Source organism: Eulemur rufifrons, chromosome 1 (genome assembly GCF_041146395.1).
Source record: "Eulemur rufifrons isolate Redbay chromosome 1, OSU_ERuf_1, whole genome shotgun sequence".
NCBI classification, from domain to species: Eukaryota; Metazoa; Chordata; class Mammalia; order Primates; family Lemuridae; genus Eulemur; species Eulemur rufifrons.
Window position 1 is genome coordinate 100,983,065 of NC_090983.1, and position 20,428 is coordinate 101,003,492.

The 20,428-nt window shown below is 38.7% G+C and overlaps 1 protein-coding gene across 5 annotated transcripts in view; it reads right to left on the minus strand.

The window, feature by feature from the left end:
* The window catches only part of WDR33 (WD repeat domain 33), a 93,796-nt gene that overhangs the window by 64,946 nt on the left and 8,422 nt on the right, over positions 1 to 20,428 (minus strand). The window lies entirely within an intron of this gene.

Here is a 20,428-nt window from a genome sequence, read left to right on the forward strand (position 1 = left end):
CATCTCTACCAAAAAGAAGAAGGAAAAAAAAAAAACAAAAACACCCCAGCTGGGCGTTGCCTGTAGTCCCAGCTGCTGGGGAGGCTGAGGCAGAAGGATCAAGGATCGCTTAGAGCCCAGGAATTGGAGGTTGCAGTGAGCTACAATGATGCCACTGCACTCCACCAAGGGCGACAGAGTGAGACCGTCTCAACAACAACAACAAAAAAAAAACAGGGCAACTGAACACCCCTCCTCACACCCCCCTACCCCTTCATTTTTAAATATATATATATATATATATATATATAGACTAAAAAATCAGACCATTAAAAGCACACAAAGGATAGAAGTTAGACGCATTTCCACAGTTACTTTTATTTCAAAAGAAGGAAAGATTGTAATCTCCATCATTTTTCTGTATGCTTAAACTTGCCTTATCTCACTCTTAGGACACTAAATAAAGGGCCTGAAAAAATTTCCTTTGGATGAAAATATTCTTTTTTTTTTTTTTTTTTGAGACAGAGTCTCGCTCTGTTGCCCGGGCTAGAGTGAGTGCCGTGGCGTCAGCCTAGCTCACAGCAACCTCAAACTCCTGGGCTCAAGCGATCCTCCTGCCTCAGCCTCCCAAGTAGCTGGGACTACAGGCATGCGCCACCATGCCCGGCTCATTTTTTCTATATATATTTTTAGTTGTCCATATAATTTCTTTCTATTTTTAGTAGAGATGGGGTCTCGCTCTTGCTCAGGCTGGTCTCGAACTCCTGACCTCCAGCGATCCACCCGCCTCGGCCTCCCAGAGTGCTAGGATTACAGGCGTGAGCCACCGCGCCCGGCCGAAAATATTCTTAATACTATTTCATCCTTGTCAGTCTGGCCCCTCCTGAAACCATTAAATAATAATAATAATGTTATAATAATAACAATAATGAGGAGGAGATGAGTGGGTGGAGGGAAAAGAAATCCTGACTCATACACACCAAAAACAAATAATACATTAAAATATGCATTTAACATGTATTATTTCCACCCCTCTGGAGCAATTCCAGAAGGTCCCTAACAAATGTTAATTTGTAATGAGATGAGAAACATTCTATTTCTTAGAACTGAATGTGAATTAGAGTGCACAAAAAGCACTAAGCAGTTGACTCAATGAAGCTGGTGGAGAAATCTATCCCATGAATCCAGTAAGCTTCAGTATCCAGATGTCAATTAACAGCTTCAATTCAGATGTCTAGGCCACTAATTCTAAAAGGATACAGTTTTCAAAAGCATAGTTTTAAATTATTATTTTTTTCACTTTAAAATCATCAAATGTATACTTTTATCAGAACAAAATTATTCTAATTTTTTTTAGCAGCGTGGTCTCACTCTGTCACCTAAGCAGTAGTACAGTGAGTGGCTCAATCACATAGCTCACTGCAGCCTCAAACTCCTGGGCTCAAGCGATACTCCCAAGTGGCCGAGACCACAGGCTATAGTTTCTAACAGTACTGACATCAAATGAGAATAATAAAGATTTTTACACATCAAAAGGTGCTTAAATATTATTCAGCCAAAAAAAGGAATAAAGTATTGATACAAACTACAATATGGATGAATACCAAAAACATATGCTAAATGAAAAAAGTCAGCTTCAAAAAAAATCACATGTTGTATGATTCCATTTGTATGAAAAATCCAGAATATGCCAATACGTAGAGACAGAAAGCTAAGAGATAAGTGGTTGTGAGGGTCTGGGAAATGAGAGGAAAGGAGAGTAGGTGCTTAATGGGCATGGGGCTTCCTTCTGGGATAATATTTTGGAACTAGAAGTCGTGGCTGTGAAACACTGCAAATATACTAAATGCCACTGAATTGTACAGTTTAAAATGGTTAAAACAATGAATTTTCTGTTATATGAATTTTATGTCAATTAAAAAAATGAAGCAGTACATTGCAATGGGAAAACTTTTTAAATGGACAACAGATGAAACAACAAAGTTGATGGCTGTTGAAGCTGGGTGGTGGGTACACAGATACAAAGTACTAACCTACAGCCATATCAAGGATCTACCGTACAAATATGAGGAAAATGCCTGAAGTCAAATGCAAAACAGTCGTTACTAGCACTCTTTTGAATAATGTATATGTTAGAGACAGAAAAAGTATTAATCCTTCATTTAAGACGTTATAGAGGACAGGGAAAAAATATCTTCCCATTTACAGATCTGTTGAGTAAAACTTTTTAAAAAAAGCCTTTAACTTTTCCATGAATGGTCGGTCAGGTACTACTTGTGTTCCAGAAATAAAGGTCAAGCATGAATAAAAATAATTATATTTCAAATCAACAACCAGGATTAAAATAAACCAAAAACAAACCTCCTCACAATACAGTGACCAGACTTCACATATACCTTTCAAACTGCAGCTTCACATCCTGCAAACCATTAAATTACTTGGCCAAAGTCACAACAGAGCCCCTTGGTGGCTGTTAGGGACTGAATTGTGTCCCCCGCCCCCCAAATTCATATGCTGAAGTCCTAATCTCTAGTACCTCAGAACATGACTGTATTTGGATTTAGGGCCCTAACACAATCTGATTGGTACTTTTTAAAGAAGAGATCAGGGCACAGACAACACAGACAGAGATGACCATACGAGGACACAGAAAGAAGATAGCGGCCGGGCGCGGTGGCTCACGCCTGTAATCCTAGCACTCTGGGAGGCCGAGGTGGGCGGATCGTTTGAGCTCAGGAGTTCGAGACCAGCCTGAGCAAGAGCGAGACCCCACCTCTACTAAAAATAGAAAGAAATTATATGGACAGCTAAAAATATATATAGAAAAAATGAGCCGGGCATGGTGGCACATGCCTGTAGTCCCAGCTACTCGGGAGGCTGAGGCAGGAGGATCGCTTGAGCCCAGGAGTTTGAGGTTGCTGTGAGCTAGGCTAACGCCACGGCACTCACTCTAGCCTGGGCAACAGAGTGAGACTCTGTCTCAAAAAAAAAAAAAAAAAAAAAAAAAAAAAAGAAGATAGCTACCTGCAAGCTAAGGAAAGAGGCCTCACCAGGAACCAACCCTGTTCATATCTTCATTTCAGGTTCTTGCCCTCCAGAAATGTGAGAAAATCCATTTCTATCGTTTAAGTCCCCCAGTCTGTGGAACTTTGTTGTGGCAGCCCAAGACAACCAGTAGAGTGGCAGAGTAAGGGCAAAGTACCTGGACCTCCTAATTCTCCTTCAACATGGGTTGCCAACAGCTTTCAGCAATAATCACATAACAGCTTTCTCGAATATGAGTTGTCACGTGAGACTGAAAAATCGGTGACCCAGATAGGAAAAACCATCCCTCAAAAGTCATTAAAACTATACTTTGGGCTTCACTCAAGACTAATCTTCAAGGATTTAGATTTATAACCAAATGCAGAGAAAAAAAATAAGAGTTTCATCCTTCATAGCAATAATTACTGTGATTTGTACTCACTACAGTATTTACTTGAAGTATATTAGTAAAACACCACAACTTAAACTAGAAATTAGGTTTGTCCCCAAAACATATTGATCTCATATCTGGAGCAGAGGGACAGGGAGGAGGACAGAGGGGTTGAGAAGGGAGAGGGGCAGGAGAGAGAAACTGGCCTGTGGTTCATGCCAATAATCCCAGCACTTTGGGAGGCCAAGGTGGGAGGATCGTTTGAGCCCAGGTGCTTGAGACCAATCTGGACAACATAGCGAGACCCTGTCTCTACGAAAAAAAAAAATTTTTTTTAATTATCTGGGCACAGTGGAACGTACCTGTAGTCCCAGTTACTCTAGAGGCTAAGGCACGAGGATCTCTTGAGCCTAGAAGGCTGCAGTGAACTATGACTGCACCACTGCACTCCAGCCTGGGCAACAAAGCAAGACCCTATCTCTTTTTCTTAACAAAAAAAAAAAGAGAGAGAGAGAGAGAGAAAAACTGAGGTAGAGAATGGGCAAATAATTTGCTTATGGTTATTCAATACATACAACAGAACCAAATTGCTGAGACAAAAATCCACCTAAAACACTGAATTCATCATGCCTTTCTCCCACACAAACCTTCAATGTTTCAAACAATCAGCCCATTTTATCAAGTGCCTACTTTACCTTCTATGCTGCATTAAGTACAGCATATTGCTCTGATTCACTAAATATTCATTCCTAAATGCTTTTCTTTTTTTACTCTAATCCCATGACAGATTCCACTCCTAATTTCATAGAACAATAGTTTTTAGGCTTTGTGGTGCCTGGTCCCCACCTCTATTGTTACCAAATATGAAGACTCCTGGATACACAAAAGTTTACAGCATATTCTTAGCCTTCCAGCTTTCAACTACTCACCAAAATTAGGCAGTCAACTTCTCTACATGTTTTCTCAACCTGTAAAATGAGGTTAATGTGGATAACCTCAAGGATTCTTTTTGCTCGAAGATAGTATTTTGCATGAAATACTGTATTCCTTTAGCCAATCTAGTGACCAGTCTACTGAATGAAACTGAACATCCAAACTTAGTTCACCAATGTCTGTGTGCACAAGTACATCCCAGCATCATAATGCTACTTCTCGTCCCAACTAATCACAAAATAACTTTTTATAATCTTAGCCACATACTACCAAAATTATAGTTGAAGATAAAAGTTAAAAGTGAATAAAAAAACATAAATACAACTTTCGTATTTTAGAACTAGGCTAAACAATAACTCATTTATAGAATCTAAACCTCTAATTAAAGTAATAAAAACTTGTTAGAGCAAGGGCTAACAAAACCTCAAAAACTGGGAACAACAATGATAGTAGAATGAACAGAAAGGAATTCAAGAGAAAGGTAATATCTAAAGTGAAAATTATATGGCAAGATTGATATAGGATATGAGCAGGCACCACCAAAACCACCAAGGCAATTATTGTTACTAGCCATCAATACACACACACTTACAAACTGTCAAAATAGCTGAAAGAGCTGGGTGTGGTGGCGCACACCTGTGGTCCCAGCTATTGAGGAGGCTGAGGCAGGAGGAACGCTTGAGCCCAGGAGTTCGAGGCTGTAGTGCACTATGAAATATGCAGAGTGCACCTGTGAATACCCACTGTATTCCAGCCTGGGCAACATAGCAAGACCCTGTCTCTAAAAAGAAAAAAAAAGTTGAAAAAGCCTCTCGGCATAGGGAAGTATAAGAAGAAACACAATTTATTTAAAGAACTAATCAGTGAGCCCTGGCTACTTGCCAGGCAATGAAGACAAACAGAAAAACACAAACAGACAGACACACACACACACACACACACACACACACATATTCTGTTCTCAAATCTGAGACTTTTTCAGTACAGAAGAGCTCGAAAAGAGAGCCATGTGAGAATCTACTACTATACTGAGACCCTGCTATGCTGCATGCCAGGTACTATTACAGGCAGTATGGATACAGCACAGAAAGCTTACAGCACAAATCAGCCTTAAGAAGCTTAAATTCAGGGTGATATGAGGAAGACACTTGAGGAAAATAAGTAAAGCTCTCTCTCATTCACTCAGCATACCACGGCCAACATGTTTTCCCCAACCAAACATAATCCAAAATAATCTTTTCTCCAACCAAACCATTCTGACTCCACCATTAGAAAAATCTTACCACAGCAGATCTCCAATTAAACACAGAAAAAAGGTTTATTTCTTATAGAAAAATGACCTAGCTAAAACTCAACTAATTTCACAAATTCGATACAAAATTAATTTTGTAAGTGCTTCATACACTGGAGTAAAAAGAGCTTTAAACTAAGATTCAGGAGGGCAGATTGAGGCTCTAGCATTTAAAAAAACAAAAAACCCTATGATGTGAAGCATCATGAATGGGCCTAAAGTACTGTTTTTTCTTTAAACCAGAAATCACATCCTATTGGTGGTTCCTAAAATCACCGTGGCTGACAAGTGGCATAAAAAATAGAATCTAAGGCCGGGCGCGGTGGCTCACGCCTGTAATCCTAGCACTCTGGGAGGCAGAGGCGGGCGGATCGCTGGAGCTCAGGAGTTCGAGACCAGCCTGAGCAAGAGCGAGACCCCGTCTCTACTAAAAATAGAAAGAAATTATATGGACAACTAAAAATATATGCACAAAAAATTACCTGGGCATGGTGGCGCATGCCTGTAGTCCCAGCTACTCGGGAGGCTGAGGCAGGAGGATCGCTTGAGCCCAGGAGTTTGAGGTTGCTGTGAGCTAGGCTGACGCCACGGCACTCACTCTAGCCCGGGCAACAGAGCAAGACTCTGTCTCAAAAAATAAAATATCCCTGAACATCACCTAAATACAAATCTGGGAACGACACCAATTGGACATCAGACTGAGGTGGGGGGTGGGGGAGGGGATGGGGGTATGCCTACACAATGAGTGCATTGCGCACCGTTTGGGGAGTGGTAACACTTGAAGGTGCTGACTCGGGAAGGGGGGGTGGGGAAAAAAATATGAAACTGTTGTTTTTAACTTGCATTGTTCACTTAATAATTTATCATGAATATTTCCCATATTATTTCATATCATTGTACAAGAAATAATAAAAAAAAAGAAAAAAATAAAATAAAATAAAATCTAATCTATAACTGAATCGCACATTTGAAAGAAGTATTTTTGTGCAACTTCTGTTTCTGTTATGTATGTGTGCACACGGGATCACAATATTAATTTTCTTCCTGGGAATTTATCAAGTGAAAGCCAAGGGCTTAATGTTGACAAACCATGAGGTGTTTCCTTCCTGTGCATCTTCTGCTTATGATCACTTAATGTCTGCTGCCACTATGTATCCATAGCCAAAGAAGGTCATACATCGCTGCTGTCCAGAATGGGTACGGTACCTAGCCCCAGTAGCTGCAGAGCCAGAATTTGGTCCAATTATCTTTTTTTTTTTTTTTTTTTTTGAGACAGAGTCTCACTCTGTTGCCCAGGCTACAGTGAGTGCCGTGGCGTCAGCCTAGCTCACAGCAACCTCAAACTCCTGGGCTCAAGCGATCCTCCTGTCTCAGCCTCCCGAGTAGCTGGGACTACAGGCATGCGCCACCATGCCCGGCTAATTTTTTCTATATATATTTTTAGCTGTCCATATGATTTCTTTCTATTTTTAGTAGAGGTGGGGTCTAGCTCTTGCTCAGGCTAGTCTCGAACTCCTGAGCTCAAACGATCCGCCCACCTCGGCCTCCCAGAGTGCTAGGATTACAGGCGTGAGCCACTGCGCCCGCCCTGGTCCAATTATCAAATCCAACAATCGGTACCACGTCAACCACTAATCAGAGCAGAGCTACTGATCAAAACAAGAAAACTTGTTTTCCCAAACTGAGATAACAGAATTCTAACCAAAAGCAAATTAATGATGCATTAACTAGCTAGGATAGCAGGTGCAATTACTGTGGAGCTTTTTAAAATAATAAAATGTTTTAAGATTCCCACTTCCATTAACACTCCTGGACCTCAGCGTCAGAACTTCAGCCTGGAAACCTGTTTTAGATTATCTATCTCCAGTCCACTAGGACTTTTAGGGTACTAAAAGAAATTTGATACCTAATATGTCACCAAAATTTGAGGGGATCTACATGAGCAGTAGACTGAGCCAGTAAGAAAACGATCAACCTGTTCTTTCTCTTCATTGCCCAATATTTAATTAATATGAATCCTAAACAAATCAGGAGAAATTACACAGAGATCATTGAGTCTTTTAAGGAATAAACAAAGAAACTGTTTAAATAAGCCGTTTTTAAAGTTCAAATGCTTCTCTACCTTGACTGTGGATACACATACCCAAAAGATTACATATTATATGTTTCCATTTATATGCCATTCTTGAAATGACAAAATGATAGAAATAGAGAACAGATTAGCAGCTGCCAGGAGTTAGGGATGGGGTACAGGGTGTGGTCATAAAAGAGGAATCCTTGTAGTAATGAACTGTTATATATCTTGACTATGGCGATGTATACACAAAAATACACATACAATAAAATTGCAAAGAACTATACATACACACATACACAAATATAAGTACAAGTAAAACTAGAGGAAATCTAAATAAGATCTGCAGATCATATCATTGTCAATACTGTTTGTAGGCTGGGCACGGTGGCTCCCGCCTGCAATCCTAGCACTCTGAGAGGTCAAGGTGGGAAGACTAGTTGAGGTCAGAAATGCAAGACAAGCCTGAGAAAGAGCTAGATTCCGTCTCTACAAAATATAGAAAAAAATCAGCCAGATGTGGTAGCATGTGCCTGGAGTCCCAGCTACTCGGGAGCTGAAGCACGAGGATCACTAAAGCCCAGGAGTTTGAGGCTGCAGTGAGCCATGATGATGCCACTGCACTCTACCCCAAGCAACAGAGAGAGACTCTGTCCCCAAAAAACAAAAAGCTCTGCTTGTGACATCGTACTATAGTTTTACAAGTTGTTACCATTGGGAGAAACTGGTTGGGTACACATAATCTCTCTCTATTAAGGATCTCTGTGGGCTGGGGATGGTGGCTCACGCCTGTAATCCTAGCACTCTAAGAGGTCGAGGCAGGAGGATTGCTTGAGCTCAGTTCAAGACCAGCCTGAGCAAGACAGAGACCCCATCTCTACTAAAAACAGAAAAAAAAAAAAAACCAAAAAAAACCCAAAACACTAGCCAGGGGTGGTAGTACACACCTGTAGTCCCAGCTCCTCAGGAGGCTGAGGCAGGAGGATTGCTTAAGCCCAAGAGTTTGAGGTTGCTGTGACCTAGGCTGATGCCACAGCACTCTAGCCCAGGAGACAGAGTAAGACTGCCTCAGGAAAAAAACAAAACAAAACATCTCTGTGTTATTCTTTTTGACACGGGGTCTTGCTATGTTGCCCAGGCTGTTCTCAAACTCTTGGCCTCAAGTGATCCTCCCACCTCAGCCCCCCAAGTAGCTGGGATTAACAGGCATGAGCCACTGTGCCTGGCTTCTCTATGTTACTTCTTAGAAATGCATGTCAATCTACAATTATCTCTATAAAATTTTCCACTAAAAAGCTGGCTGTTTGCAGGGGCTCACACCTGTAATCCTAGGACTTTGGGAGGCCAAGGCGGGAGGACTGCTTGAGGTCAGGTCAGGAGTTCAAGACCAGCCTGAGCAAGAGCGGACCCCATCTCTACTAAAAATAGTAAAAATTAGCCATGTGTGGTGGTGCACACCTGTAGACCCAGCTACTCAGGAGGCTGAGGCAGGAGGATGGCTTGAGCCCAGGAGTTTGAGGTTGCTGTGAGCTAGGCTAACGCCATGACACTCTAGCTCAGGCAACAGAGGGAGACTCTGTCAATAAAAAAATAAATAAAAAGTTAATATGAGCAATTCCCTAGCTGGTTAAAAAAAAAAAAAAAAAAAACCAACATACTGAGGACACATTTACGAAATACTCAAAGCAAAGTGTTTTAAGACTGCTGCCATAAATTCATTAGTGACTAGACATTAAAGACTGATTTTCATTGACCCTCAATGTAGTAGTTTTCTAGCTTTTATAGCTTTCAATACAGCCTTAGCTGCTTAATTTTTCATTACTTAGCTGAAGCAACCTCTACCATGTACAGCGGAATCTGTATCCATGTGTTTCACATACATGGAACCAACCGAGGAACGAAAATACTGTGGGTATAAATGGATAGTAGCATCTGTACTCAACATGTACAGACTTTTTTCCTTGTCCTGATTCCCTAAAGAATATAGTATAACAATTATTTAGATAGCATTTACACTGTATTATTGTAAGTAACCTAAATTTGATTTTGACTAAAGGGGAGGATATACTCATGTCATATGCAAATAGTATATACCATTTTATATAAAGGACTTGAACATCCATGGATTTTGGTATCCCTGGTGGTCCCTGGAACTAATTCTCCCAGCCCCCCGATACTGAGGGACAAGGGACTATTGTACTTAGCTGTAAAGTTATTGAAACATTTTAGTGAATACTGCATTAGACATGTGTAATACATGTTACTCGATACCGTACCTTGGCTTTTAAATTTATTTTATATGCCATTTCAAAAGGTAGCTTTAACTATACGAACACATATGACCACAAATCTGGCTGTCTTAATGAGAAGTAACAACTCAGTATAAAGTGTGAATCTGGGATAGAGAAACCTGCACCATTAACAGTTTTTGGTGGAGATTAAAGTCAGTGGTTACTGGGTGTGGTTTTTTCCCCCTTTCATCAGCATAAAAATCCCATTTTTACATCATTTTTCTTAACTGAATTACACATCCATTTACCAACTATTTTAACCAATAAAATTTGGGCAAACTGACTCTCACTGGATTACTGAATTTACCTTTACAAAAGTAGGCAAAAAACTATGCCACATTTTCTACATAAGGTAAGTAATCATAAAACGACCTCTAAACTTAGAAATAAGAAATTCAAGGCCAGGGGCGGTGGCTCACGCCTATAATCCTAGCACTCTGGGAGGTCGAGGCAGGCGGATCGTTTGAGCTCAGGAGTTCGAGACCAGCCTGAGCAAGAGCAAGACCCTGTCTCTACTAAAAAAATAGAAAGAAATTAGCTAGACAACTAAAAATATATAGAAAAAACTAGCCGGGCATGGTGATGCATGCCTGTAGTCCCAGCTACTTGGGAGGCTGAGGCAGAACGATTGCTTGAGCCCAGGAGTTTGAGGTTGCTGTGGGCTAGGCTGACGCCACGGCACTCTAGCCAGGGTGACAGAGCAGGACTCTGCCAAAAAAAAAAAAAAAAAGAAGAAGAAAGAAAGAAAAAGAAAAGAAAAGAAAAGAAATAAGAAATTCAAAGATTTGAGTCTGAGTCCAAGCCAGCAGTTTCTAAATTTTGCTGCACACTGGAATCAACTAGCAATCCTTAAAGAAAAATACAAAGGCTGGCTCTCACCTTCACTTTGATTTAATGATATGGGGCATGAACTGAGCAGCAGAGATTTTAAAATCTCCCCAGGAGCAACAAAATTTGGGAACCACTGAATTGAGTAATTTGGACAGGTTACTTCTGAAACAGTTTCCTTATAGGAGCAAGTTCTTAACTTTTTTATTTTAGGACCCCTTTACTCTTAAAACATGAAGATTCCTCCAAATTTTTGTTAACTGTGCTATTTACAGATACTTGCCATATTTGAAATTAAAACAAACTTTAAAATATTTATCAATTCATTTAAAAATAACAAATCCATTATAATTATCTTTTTTCCAAAAGCAATTAGTGAAAAGAACGGCACTGTTTTTTATATTTCTGCAAATCTTTTTAATGTCTAGCTTAATTGAAAATAGCTGGATTCTCACATCTGTTTCTACACTCAGTGTGTTGTGAAGTATACAAAAAATATGAAAAATAACTGGATCCGCACATACATATCTGGAAAAGGGAAGAGTATTTTAATAGCCTTCCTCAGATAATTGTGACTATACCTTGATATTTCAACAAAACTTGGCAGGTGCTAGTTGGTTAAAGGTTGCAAGGAGTCATCTGAGATCATATCAATAAGCTTTTTGTAGTGTTACACTCTGAAAATCCACTGATTTGTCTTGCAATTTGAACGGAACTTTTACCCACACATGATTTTGCAACACCACATATTGATCTGGAAAATGCTGGCACCAGCGAATTATGCATATCATCCAATTGTCACATTTCTTATAAAAAATAATCATTTTCCTTAAAATCACCATTTGTCTCATCATAAAATGTATTAATTATTGAGAAATGCAACTTCACAATGGCAAATATGAGCTTTCCAAAACACTAACATTGAAAACTCAAATTTTTATCACTGGCAAGAAATACTGACAATTGTTTTCCTCAAAGCAACGGGCTCCATTCATTCATTTTCAAGAAAAATAGTTGCCATATGCTCAGGTTTGAATGCCATAATTTGTCATTCCTTTCTTTTAAATTTATCTTTTTAATTTTTTTTTTCTTCTTCCTTTTTCAGACAGAGTCTCACTCTGTCCCCTGGGCTAGAATGCAGTGGCGTCATCACAGCTCTGTACTCAGCAACTCCTGGGCTCAAGCTATCCTGCTGCCTCAGCCTCCCAGCTAATTTTTCTTACCTTTTTAGTATTTTCATATAGACTTTATTTTTTAGAGCAGTTTTAGGTTCACAGTAAAACTGGGTGGAAAGTACAGAGTTCCCATGTACCCTCTCCCCCCTCCCCCACTACACACAGCCCTCCCCACCCACAACATCCTACATCAAAGTGGTACACTTGCTACAATCAATGAACCAACAGTGATGCATCATTATCACCCAAAGTCCATAATATACATTAAGGTTCACTCTTGGTGTTGTGCATTCTGAGTTTTGACAAATGTATAAGGACACATATTCACGGTATTATACACAGTATCACACAGAATAGTTTTGCTGCCCTAAAAATCCTCTGTGCTCTACCTGTTAATCCCTGCCTCCCTCAAACCGCTGGCTACTTGGTGATCTTTTTAATGGATCCACAGTGTTTCCCTTTCCAGAATGTCATATAGTCGGGACCATACAGTATGGAGCCTTTTCAGACTGGCTTCTTTCATGTAGCAATATACATTTACGGTTCCTCCATGTCTTTTCATGCCTTGATGATTCATTTATTTTTATCACTTTTTACTATTATATGGATGTACCACAATTTGTTCATCCATTCACCTACTGAAGGACACCTCGGTTGCTTCCAAGTTTTGGCAATTATGAATAAAGCTGCTACAAACACTAATGTGCAAGTTTTTAGGTAGATGTTATTTTCAACTCATTTGGGTAAATACCAAGAAGCAAGACTGCTGCATCATACAGTAAGAGTATGTACAGTTTTGTAAGAAACTGCCAAACTGTATTCCAAAGTGGCTGTACCATTTTGCAAACCCACCAGCAATGAATGAGAGTTCCTGTTGCTCTGTATCTTTGACAGCATTTTGCATGGCCAGTGCTTTGGATGTTGGCCATTTTAATCAGTGTATAGTGGTACATTTTGTTGTTTTCATTCTGTAATTTCCTAATGATGTTGGTTATCTTTTCCTGGGTACATTTTGTCAAATTTATATCCAAGTTTGTTTTGTTTTGGTGCTATTTAGATGGTACTGGTTTTTTCTTACTTCCTTCCATATCCAAGTGTTCATTGCTAGCATACAGAAATATAATTTATTTTTATATAGTCTATATATCCTACAACCTTGCTAAATTCACTTATTCTGTAAGCTTTCTTGTAGATTCCTTAGGATTTTCTACATAGACAATCCTATCATCTGCAAATATCGGCAATTTTAGTTCTTCCTTTCTGTTCTAAAAGCTCTTTTAATCATTTTCCTGCCCTATAGCACTGTTCCAAATCCTACGGGAGGAGGCATTTAGTCCTTCACTATTAAGTATGGCATTGACTATAGATTTTCATAGACGCCCTTTATCAGACTGAAGAAAATCCCCTTCTGTTCCTAGTAAGAATTTTTATCGTGAAAGTATGTTGAATTTTATCAAATATTTATTCTCCATCTACAGGATAATACATGGCTTTTTATTCTATTAATAGGGTAAACTACCCTGCTTGATTTTCAAATGTTGAAGCAGTCTTGGATTCCCAGAATAAACCCCATTGATTATGATGTATTATCCTTTTTATATACTGCTAGATTTGGGTTACTAATATTTTATTGTAAATTTTAAATCTATGTCCATGAGGGATATTGGTGTGGCTTTCTTTTTGGTAATATCTTTATCTGTTTTTATATCAAGCCTCATAAAATGAGTTGAGAAGTATTCCTTCTTCTAATATTTCTTGAAAGAGATTATGTACAATTGGTATTATCCTCCTTAAATGTTTGGTAGAATTCACCAGTGAAACCATCTAGACCTCAAGTTTCCTTTGTTTGGAAGGTTTTTAACTATGAATTCCATTTATTTAATAGATGTAGGACTATTCAGGTTATGTATTTCGACTTGGGTTTTGGTAGTTTGTGTCTTTGAAAAAGTTAATCAACTTCTCCTAAGTCGTCACCAAATTTGGGGCATAGAATTGTTCATGATATCCCCTTATTACCATTCTATTGTCTGTAAGATCTGCAGTAATACTGCCCTCTTTCACTCCTGATGTTGTTAATATATATACCTTCTTATATTTCCCTATCTATATCTCTCTCCTTGAACAGTCTGTCGTTCTTTTAAGTCAAAATTGGGTTCCATGAAAAAAGTGAATAGTATAATACATAAGAGTGCTTTCCCTCAAGAAAAATGCCATACTTCCATAAATAGTAAAAGTTCTTTACCACACTTCCCATTTCATCACACAATATGTATTAGTCTGTTCAGGCTGCCATAATGAAATACCATAGACTGGTGGCTTAAACAACAGAAATTTAGTTTCTCACAGTTCTGGAGGCTTGAAGTCCAAGATCAAGATGCCACCATAGTCGAGTTCTGGTGAGGGCTCTCTTCCTGGCTTGATGGAGACAGCAAGAGCAAGCTCTCTGGAGTCTAAAAGGGCTGTATTCTCATTATAGGGCCCCCACCTTCAGATCTCATCTAAACCTAATTATCTCCCAGAGGCTCCATCTCCAAATACCGTCATACTAGGATTAGGGCTTCAGCATATGAACTACAGGAGGACACAACTCAGTCCACAGTACCCTACATTAGAAAACATACTCAAGAGTTGACATTTAATAAAATTATTTTTTCCAATTTATCAATGACATTCTTAAGTGAAACTGGCTTTTTTCTTTTTAACTATCACTGAGGTAGGTATAAACATACAATTGACTACTAGTACAGTTTGGTAGCATTCCTTACTTACCTTGAATCATGCTACGGAGCCAGAAGTTTTATCCATTACTGCTTTTATATCACAAGTGCAAATGTCAACAGTTAAAAGACCTAATAATGTCTTAGTATCTTAGTATTATTATGAAAATAGTTCTGACCTCACTTTGAAAATTCACCATTGCCTTACAGAATTAAGTTCAAATAACTAACAAAAGAAAACAATCTTACCAATAGATGTGCATTAGCAATTTAAAGTATTATTACAAATTATTCACGATACAACCAATATTAAAATTGGATCCATTCCTAAACTTTCCAAATTCACTTTATGAAAATGATCAAGCTATACGTTTCATTTAAGGACTATATATCTTAAAGAAAACAAAGTTCATGGTCTCTAAAAAAAAAAATAATAATAATAATAATAATTTAACTTCAACATGTGAATTTGGGGGGGGGAAGAAAAAATAATAATAATTTAAAAACTACCTTGGTTGGGTACCTTGGTTAGGTATCTTGGTTGTGATGAATAACCACATCACAAACAAATAAATAAAGCAGGACAGTGGTATGCTATATATAAACACACTGATAGAAAAATACATCAGAAACATTACCAGTGATTGCCTCTGGGGAAAGTAAGTAAATAGAACAGGTATTAGTTACTATTAGAACATTATTAATTTTCTTATGTGTGATAGCAGTATTATGGTTATTTTAAGAAATCTCTGGCTGGGCGCCGTGGCTCATGCCTATAGTCCTAGCACTCTGGGAGGCTGAAGTGGGAGGATCACTTGAGCCTAGGAGTTCAAGGTTACAGTGAGCAATGATGGTGCCACTGTACTCCAGCCTGGGTGGCAGTGAGACTCTTTCTCTTTAAAAAACAAAATGCTATAGGAGAGAATACTACAAGAAAAAACAAGTCACAGGTCAGGGAGCACAGATGTAAAACAGAAAAGTTTCAGATGAACTAATATGTGCAGTAATAAAAGAAGCAGTACACCAGGTGGAGAAGGGGAAGGGGGGCCGAGGAAGCAGCAAGCATAAGGGAAATACTGAGTTTTTAAAGTAGTTCATGGACAGGGTAGGGAGAAGAGAAAGCAGCAGAGGAAGAAGCTGGAAACCTAAATTCATAGATTACAGCAGGATCCTAAAATGCCTGGTATGCCAACTTCAACATGCTAAAGAATCTGATTATATCAAATAAAGCAAGAAGTCCTAACTGGGGGTACAAGGATACAAAGATGACCAAAGGAGGTCGGCCCGGTGGCACACACCTATAGTCCCAGCTAGTCAGGAGGCTGAGGTGGGAGGATCACTTGAGCCTAGGAGATGAAGTCCAGCTTGGGTAATAATAGTGAGACTCTGTCTCCAAGCAAATAAATATTAAAAATTTTAAAAAGCTAGCAAAAGGAGTTCACTGATACCTTCCCCCAAAGCTGCATGAAGAATTCTAGTATCGATATTTATACTTTTTCTGGGAGGTATATAGCTCTCATCAGATTCCCATGGGGTGCAAAAAGTAAAAACACCACTGTTGTAGCCAATGGTGAATCTTACCAAGAATGTGGATAAAACTGAATTTTGGAAAAATAAATTATTCTATGCACTGTAAGGAGAGATAAGAGGCAAGAAAAAAAATTAAGTTACCAATTTATAAAACATCATAAAAAATTTAGTGAAAGATTTTAGTAAAAATATTTGCCTACTATGTACAGTCCATGGATGTGGCTGCTTTCAACAAAATCTAAACTGCATCCTGGATCATTGTACTTAAATAAAAGCTTGAAAAATTAAAAAAAAAAAAAAAATTTGGCCCATCTTCAACCTAGATCTACAGGTAGAATATTTACAGATTACAGATCACAACAATCCAGGTAGAAGATGGGCAAATTTTTTACAAATCCTTATAAATTTTTTACTAAAATCTAATATTTTGACCCACACCAACAGGACTCTAAATGACTGCCTCTCAGGACCTACCTTACATAATATATGCAACAAGCTGCTTAACACTTTACTACATAAAAATGTCTAATATTAAAATTGTCAAAGATACAAATTAGTGATTTTAAATGCCCTTTGTCACTAATGCTGAAGAATGACTCCTCACCACTTTTGCGCTATAGATAGCCCAAAATATCTCTGAAAAAATTCACAACAAACTGATTAACAATGGTAGCTATTGGATAAAGAGTAGAAGACAGTCTCAAGACCTTTTACTGGTTTTTTAACGTACACACATAATGCCAATTTAAATAAATGAATGAATGCATAAAGAATAAATAATTTTTAAAAATAATGCCACTAATTATAGTGTTATGGATATGCTCAGATTCACATAAAACTGGGAATGTATACTCTGGGCACAAAACTAATGTAAAAAATATAGTTGGAAGTGAGTATTGTGGGTAGAGAATGTGAGAAAAAACTCCCTAACATCAACTATAATTTGAGTACCTTATACACATGAGGGAGACACTGGGCTATACACTTGGTATATACATATACATATACATACACACACACACACACACACACACAATCTACCAAGAAAAATTCTGTCAAATCCCATGATTATCTAGCAGATTAAAGACTAAAAATCACTGTTACTAAAATCAAAACACAGTAAAGCCCTAGTTGATAATCAATTTTAAACAATGCTAGATATGACAATTCCAAGACTACAAAATAATTAACGTAACCAGTTGACTCCTAATGGAAGATTTTCCTATTTTAGACTTGACTTCTTTAGACATGGGGTCTCACCATGTTGATCAGGCTGGTCTCAAATTCCTGGGCTCAAGTGATCATCTGCGTGAACCTCCCTAAGTGCTAGGATTACAGGCATGAGCCACAGCACCTGGCCTATTTTAGACTTTTCTAGCTATATATTAATAATATAATTGATAAATTTTAGCTTTCTCCCAAAGCCAATAAATCAAAAGTCCTTCCAAGCTATACTATGAAATGTTCTGGGTTTTCTTCCTTCCTTTTTTTTTTTTTTTTTTAATAAAGTTAGTGTAAAGAACACTGGTATTCAAGTGACCTGGGTTCTGCCACTATTTGTGTGACTATGAACAAATTTATGATCTCCTCAGTCCTGTTTCCTTATCTTCAAATTAAAGGGTCTACACTTGATGACTTCTAGAGGCAAAATTCTTCTATAATTTCAAGACTACATAGGGAGCAGATAAGAATTTCCAAAAATTCTTTCAACTTGTTTTTAAACCTGGCTTAACAACTAAACTGAATACGAAAGTATTTAATAGAACAGAAAAGGGCAATCATTCCCAAAGAGACAATCCTAAAGAGTTGGTTCGTTCTAAATTTTCAAATTATCAATAGCAAGATGAAATGATAAGCTTAAGCTTTTAAGAGCCTCTTGATTTTGGAACAGTAGTTCTCAGTTTCTAGTTCTATTATCCACATTGACCTAAAAGCCCAACTAGTTCCTCAGCATATTTGGAACGTATGGTGCCTTTTTATTACCTTATGACCATCTTAACAGTTTTGATATTTCCCTCCAAACAAGTCAATCTGGGTTCTAAAAGAACAGTGGTTATTAGGGATACAATGACCTGAAAGTTAATCAAATACCTTAAAAAAAAAAAAAAAAAAGTTTAAAACCAATTTAACCAATGGAGCTGCCCTTCATTATTTATTGCTTGAGCCTCCCTTTATAAAATATTTGGTAGTTACTGAAAATTGCTTTTATCAGAGCCAAACTATGCTTATAGCTTTCTTTCTTTTTTTTTTTTTTTGAGACAGAGTCTCGCTCTGTTACCCGGGCTATTGTGCCGTGGCGTCAGCGTAGCTCACAGCAACCTCATACTCCTGGGCTCAAGCGATCCTTCTGCCTCAGCCTCCCAAGTAGCTGGGACTACAGGCATGCGCCACCATGCCTGGCTCATTTTTTCTATATATATTTTTTTAGCTGTCCAAATCATTTCTTTCTATGTTTTAGTAGAGACAGGGTCTTGCTCTTGCTCAGGCTGGTCTCGAACTCCTGACCTTGAGCAATCCTCCCGCCTCAGCCTCCCAGAGTGCTAGGATTACAGGCATGAGCCACCGCGCCCGGCCTGCTTATAGCTTTCTAACCACAAAGTCAAACTCACTATAGCTACTTTCTAGTCAAACAGACAAATTTATATTAAGGAACAAATTTATAATTTTATACCCAGGGAAACATTGTTGGATGAGAAAAATCAATTGCATGACTAACTGCCAATTGCATTAATGACAGCAAATATATTCACGACCTTGGGTTACGCAAACCTGCCTTAAATGATACCAAAAGCATAAACAAAAGAAAAAAATACATAAATTGGACATCAAAATTAGAAACTTCTTTGCATCAATGTCAACATCAAAAAAGTAAAAAAGTAGTCCACACAATGGGAGAAAATTTCTGTAAATCATGTATTTTTTTTTTTTTTTTAAGACAGGGTCTGGCTCTTCCAGGCTGGAGAGCAGTGGTGTAATCAAAGCTCACTGCAGCCTCTAACTCCTAGGCTCACGCGATGCTCCTGCCTCAGCCTCCCAAGTAGCTGGGACTATAGGTGTATACCACAACACCTGGCTAACTTTTTTAATTTTTTGTAGAGATGGGGTCTCACCATGGTACCCAAGCTGGTCTCAAACTCCTGGCCTCAAGGATCCTCCTGTCTCAGCCTCCCAAAGTGCAGAGATTAAGGTGTGAGCCACCATCCCTGGCTTGCAAATCATGTATCTGATAAGAGATCTGCATCTACAATATATAATGAACTCAATAATAAAAAGACAATCCAATTTTTAATTGGGCAAAGGATCTGAATAGTTACTTCTCCAAAGAAGATACACAAATGGCAATATGCACATAAAAAGATACTCAGCATCATGAGTCATTAAAAAAATGCAAATCAAAACCACAATGAGGCCGGGCTCCGTGGTATACTGGGAGGCTAAGGTGGAGGCGGGAGGATCACTTGAGGCTAGAAGTTCAAGACCAGCCTGAGCAAGAGCAAGCCCCAGTCTCTATAAAAAAAAAAATAGAAAAATTGCTTCTACTATAGGCGTTTGGGGAAAATAAAATAAATAAATAGAAAGAAAAGGAAAAAAATAGAAAAATTAGCCAGGTACGGTGGTGTGTGCCTATAGTCCCAGCTACCTGGGAGGCTGAGGGAGGAGGATTGCTCGAGCCCAGGAGTTTGAGGCTGCAGTGAGCTATAATGACATCACTACACTGTAGCCCAAGTGACAGACTGAGACCCTCTCTCAAAAACAAAGCAAAACAAAACAAAACAAAAAACCCACAATGAGCACCAGGAGTGGTCGCCTGTAGTCCAGCTACTTGGGAAGCTGAAGGCGGGGGGACAGCTTGAGCAGAGGCGTTCGAGGCTGCAGTGCGCTATGGGCTATGACCTTACCTGTGAATAGCCACTGCACTCTGGCCTGGACAACATAGCAAGATCACGTCTCAAAAATAAACAGATAGATGAATGGATAGATAAATAAATACCACAATGAGATAACACTTTGCATCCACTAGGATAGCTATAATCAAGAAGAGGGACAACAACAAGTCCTCCAGCCTGAGCAAGAGCGAGACCCCGTCTCTACTAAAAATAGAAAGAAATTATATGGACAACTAAAAATATATATATAGAAAAATTAGCCGGGCATAGTGGCGCATGCCTGTAGTCCCAGCTACTCGGGAGGCTGA